This window comes from Lemur catta, chromosome 4 (genome assembly GCF_020740605.2).
Source record: "Lemur catta isolate mLemCat1 chromosome 4, mLemCat1.pri, whole genome shotgun sequence".
NCBI classification, from domain to species: Eukaryota; Metazoa; Chordata; class Mammalia; order Primates; family Lemuridae; genus Lemur; species Lemur catta.
Genome location: NC_059131.1, coordinates 41,394,626 through 41,400,625, shown reverse-complemented (window position 1 = coordinate 41,400,625; position 6,000 = coordinate 41,394,626).

The window sequence follows — 6,000 nt, the reverse complement described above, 5'->3', positions numbered from 1 at the left end:
TTGCACTGGCTGCTGGCCAGTGTCTGAAAACAATTGTTCCATGTATTTTGTTCAATGTTCTACTTGTTTACCATGAGAGGTCAAGTCCAGAGTTTGCCACTGTATCGTGGATGATAGTGGAAGTTTTTTTGTCACTTTCTGTATTATGTGAGGAGTCATAATACAGGAATTTTAGCCATTTTCCATTTATTATCATAAATATGTGGTCTGACTTGTGTCCTCTTAGCTTAAGCCTGTGAAGAAATATTTTTCTCATATTTAATTCAACAAATACTACTGAGCACTTATTATGGCCATGCGCATTCTAGATGTTACAGATGTAGCAGGGCACTAACTTACATATTCCTGCCGCAGTGTAGCTTATGTTGGGGTGAAAGACAATGAATAAATAAACTATAGAATATTAGTTAGATGGTGATATGCACCATGGAGAAAGTCAAAGAGAGAAGTAGTACAGAGTTTGGGGAGTGAGTGTTTGATAATTTAAATAGAGTGATCAGGGCAGGACACATTGATAAAGTGACATTCATCCAAAGTCCAGAAGGAGGTGACAAAGTGATATCTGTGGATACCTGGGAGAAGAGCATTTAAGTAGAGAAAATAGTAAGTTGGAAAAGGCCTAGGAGAAGAGCATACCTGGGCAATTCAAGGAACAGCAAGGAGTTGCATGTGGCTGGGGCAGGGCAGAGTAAACCAGAGAGAATAGTAGGAATGAGGTCAAAGACATAAGGGGAGGCCAAACTGTGCAGGGCATGATAGGTCATTATAATGCTTTTGGCTTTTATTAAGAGTAAAATGGATTGCAGTGAAAAGGTTTTGAGCTGGGGAATGACATGATCTTGCTTCTGGATTTTTTGGTTTATTTTATTTTTTACTTTTATTTTAAAGACAGGGTCTCTCTGTCAGCCTGGCCTGATCATAGCTCACTATAGCCTTGAATTCCTGGGCTCAAACAATTCTCCTGCCTCAGCTGCCCAAGTAGCCCAGACTATAGGTATAAGCCACCTACCCAGCTAATTTTTTATTTTTATTTTTTTGTATAGATGGGGTCTCACTATGTTGCCTAGGCTGGTCTTGAACTCCTGGCCTCAAGTGATCCTCCGGCCTCGGCCTCCCAAAGTGCTGAGATTATACACGTGAGCCACCATGCCTGGCTGGTTTCTGTTTAACAGTATCCTTAGATACTGTGTTGAGAATAGACTGAAGATGGGCAAAGGCAGAAGCGTTGGGATTCATTTAGTGAGGAGGCTATGGTAGTAATGATGGTGATGGGTTCAGGGCTCTTGCCTTAGAGGTAGTAAGAAGTGGTCGGATTTGACATATATTTTTAAACTTATGGAAAATGTAAACATAAACAGAAGAATAGGGAATAGTCTAATGAGCCCCTATATGCCCACTTTACAAGATGCGTTGTCAGCTCATGTTCAATCCTGTTCCATCTATACCTCTGTCTACTTTATAGCCCTTCTCCTCCCTACCTGACCCTTCCACCTACTAGATGATTTTTAAGCAAATTCCAGACATTTGAGGATGGTGAAAACAGGGGCATGAATCCAATAGAAAAGTCAAAGATGACTTCAAAGGGGCCCTAAGCATCTCCAAAGGTGGCACTGGCATCAGCTGAGGTGGAGGAGTCTGTGGGAAAGATCATTAGCTCAGGTGGGGAGCCTGTGGGAGGAGCAAGTTTGGGACAGGTGGCAAAGTTTGGGATGTTGAAATTTGCGCTGCCTTTTAATTAGATGTCCACCTGGAAATGTTGACTAGGCTGTTGGTTATCTGAATCTGGAGTTGAGGGAATAAGCCTGGGTGGGGGATGTACATTCTGGAGTTGTTGACACGTCCGTGATATTTAAAGTTATGGGATGGATCGTACTGGCAAAGGGATGAGCACAGATAGGGAGGGCCCTGAGCTTTGGGGCCCTCCAACATCAAAAGGTTAGAGAGATGAGGAGGAATTATCTCCAGAAAAGAATGAAAAGGTGTGAAGACTGAGGTAAGAGGAACACCAAGTGAAAAAAGTGCTGATAGGTTTAAGTAAGAGGAGGGCAGAGAAGTAACCAGTGGAGTTAGCAACAATCGAATGAAGTCATTACTGGAAAGAACAGGAGTGTTGGTAGACTGCTAGGGGTGCGGGATGGTGGAAACAGTTTCCAGGAGAATGGGAGGACTGGATTACAGCAAGTAGAGACAGCTTTTTGAGGAGTTCATCTGTAAGTGGAAGAAATATGTGGCTGTAGCCAGATGGGCCAAGAGAGGGAGAAAAAATGGCATGATTTTAGACTGACGGGAAAGACCCATTCAGTGGGAAACAAAAATGGACAATGGAGGAGTGAGGGGGAGACTACCGTGCTGGAGCAGGGTCCGAGAGGATGTGCACCCCAGGCGTCACCTCAGCGGGGATCATAAACAGCTCATCTGTGGTGACAGGCAGGCAGAGCACATGCTTGGCACAAATGCAGGTAGGTGGGTGGAGGCAGTGGTAGGGGCTTGTGGCAGTTCTCTTCTGATGGAAACAGGAAGCGAGGTCATGGCTGAGATTGCAGATTTGAGGAGTGAGGAGAAAGTCTGAACGGCAACCTGGGAGGGTGGGGGTGAGAAAGGGTTAGAGAAATGGAGCAGTTGCAGAGCAGCGATTAGGTTCCTCTGGAGGTGAATGATGGAGCTTTTATCTCAATAATTATTTTTCAGCCAGGCATTATATATGGGCTTCTTTTTAGTAATTTTTGCTTAAAACTTAAGTCCTTGCTAGGTGTGTGCCCTTTATACTGTACCCTACACTTCAACTCAAGAGAGTCTTCTATCACAACTGAGTTTTCCTTCTGTTTCAATTATCCTGACTTTTTCCCCAGGAGTTTCCCGCTCCCCCAGGAGTTTCTATCACTGATTTATCCGTACTTCGGATATGAGCTTTCTTTCTTCCAAATTAATCATTTCCTTCCTCGCATTTTTATTTCTTTGTTCCTCCTTCTACTCTCCTGATGAACTTTTTAGATTTATTCTCTACACCTGTGTTTCCTGAGCCTAAGCCTGCCTGATTGTCAAAATCATCTGGGGCTTTTTTTTTTTTTTTTTTTTTTTCACATTCAGATTTAGGGACAAAAGTCATGGAGGATTCTGATTCATGAGGTCTGGGGTGGGGCTTGGTAAGAAGTATATTCAAAATGCTCCCCAGGTAATTCTGACAATCAGCTGGGTTTGGCAACCACAGCTCTATATTACTAATTCAATTTGCTGGCTACTAATTCCAGAATGGATTATAACTCTCCTATTCTCTTTCAGTTCTCCAGTTTGTCCATATTTTAAGTGTATGTGTTATGTGCATGTTGCCTGCTTTTCAGACTGTGATCTTTACATCTCAGCTAATTTTCCTTCATCTATATATTTTATTTTAATCTATACATAATCTCCCCAAAGGCTCCTTGCTCTTTAACAGAGATCAACTTTCATTTTATGCACTTGAGGACATCAGCAGATGTTTCCTGAAATTTTATTTTTTCGTATAATAAATAATTTTTAGAGGTATGTACTTTCTCTAATTTTAAAGGATAATGTACCTTTTACCTTGGGCTGTAGTGCTTTCTGTGAATTATAAGGCTGGATTTTGTTTCCTGTTTATTCATCTTTTAACGATGAGTGTTTGGTTATATGCTGGTGTTTCCACCAGAGTATTCTTCTCAGATCTAAAACCTTAGAATGGTCAATCTGCTGTAATTCAGTATTTTGTTGTTATTTTGCTATGATATTTCTAGGAGCCATAAATTTTTTAAAATTATGAAAGATACATATGGAAGGATATATACAATATTGTATAGAGTTTAAATAATTATAAAGTGAAACTTATGGAGCTACCACACAGCGAAGAACTATAAGATGATCAGCTGGTTCAGGGCCTTCACGTGCCTGTCCTAGATCACAACCCCTTTCCTCTAACCTGGATGTAACGACTATTCTTGTTTTGTGATCATCATTTCATTGCTTGTGTTTATGGTTTTGCTATGGCTGTTAGCACCCTCAGTGCAGTCTCTAGCATGCCCTGCCACTGAGACTCTTTGCCTCCAATTCTAGGCTTTAAGAAAGGGGACTACCTGGTATGCCACCACTTTGTGTCCTCTTCATTACTGTGCGGTATGATTCAGGAGTCATATTATCCCCATCAATGGAGAAAGAGGGGTAGTTAGGATCAGGGAAGATAGAGAAATATTGATTCTTTTTTTGCTGCCTGAGAAAATCATCCCTGCGGAGTAGAACGATTTCTGCTCCATTTTTTCCTGAATGATATAGATACTGCATCTCAAAAATAATATTATAGAGTATCTACTCACTTTACGCAAATTTCCTGGTAAGCATTTTGGGCATGTTTTTTAATACAGATTAATCTGCACTGAATTTGGTAGAAATTCTATCTTGACGTTTGCAAATGAACAAATGACTATGACTCTTGCTTTTTAGAATTGTTTTGAAATAAAAACTACATTTTTCAATACAATGAATATCCTGCATCCTCTAATTCTTTTTCTATAAGTCTTCCAATATTTGTAACAAATGAGAACAGAGAGAGAAAAAAAAGCCATATTAGAGGCGTGTATCTACTGCTGCTTGTAGAGTCCATTGTGCCATCATGGAAAATAAAACTAATAAAAGAAAAACTTAGTTTGAGGATAAAAGAAGTATCTTGAACATCCAACCAAGGAAAAAATATATATACTGGTATTTCCAGCAGAGGAGAAAGCATAAATGAGGCTCTCCAGAAGGTGAAAAAAACCCACCCTACTTTCCATAGAAAAACCTACTAAAGATATCAGTGACTACATTTTTTATTTCTAAAATTTAAAATTTTTATCAGACTTCAGTTTTGTTCAAAACCATTTGAACCACTTGAAAAAGAAAATTACATCTTACACATAACTCTAAATGTTAGGTTAAAATCTCCAAGATATGCTTATAAATACTTTTCAATTAAACCATTAGTTATATATTTGTCTTTCCTCTTGCATATTTTTCATCTTGATAAGGTAAAAATAGAAACAAAAGACAATAGAAAATCAACTTCAGAAATACTTTACCCACCATGAAACTTTATGGAAGCCACTATGAAGAATAAGAATTTATTTCCAATAGTATTTTTTTATGAATTATAGGTGTTTCCAACAGAAATGTCTTAAGGTTAAGTATACATACCATGCTGGCTGGACAGGGGTGATCAAGAGAATAGGAAATACATTTGAGATCAACATTTATAGAAATTTAGAAAAGACCTCAGATACTAAATTCAGTGTCTTTGTTGTTGTTTTTTGTTTTTGTTTCTTTGAGGCAGAATTATTCTCAAAAGATGTCTTATGGGACAATCCTGATACATCAAAGAGATGAGGGCAGAGCTCCTCTGGTTGCAGCAGGGGCCAGGATTCTGGGCCAAGATCAAACTGCCCATCTTTCTCATTGCTCTTTTTTTTTTTTTTTTAAGAGAGGGTCTCTGTTGTCCTAGGCTAGCACAATCATAGCCCATTGCAGCCTTGAAGTCCTGGGATCAAGTAATTCTCCTGTCTCAGCTTCCAAGTTGCTAGGTGTACAGGCAGGTGCCACCACACCTGGCTAGTTGCTTTTCTGCAGCTCTCCTGGTACTGCCTCCTGGGAGTCCTGGCTCACTGGAATCCTTTGAAAAGTCCTGATTCAGTCTAACTTTTTGACTTTGCAGTTGAGCTACTGAGACACACGGCTAATTAGTGGAAGGGATGGGCCCCACAGGCAGGTCTTCTGTGTCCTAGAGCAGAGCTGTCTCTTACCTTACTATGCTGCCCGTTTTCAGCTACTGAAATTAGCTCCAGACATCAAAAAATTTTCCTTTTAACCAAATAGAGAACATTCTTCAATATCTACATCAACAGAGACAAGGGGGAGTTACTGTATAAAATATATTTGAGGCCTATATACTTTCAAATACAAACTAATTTTGGGGAACAAATTCTGTTTTCCTGTTGTCCCTAATTTTGAGGTTAGAGATGA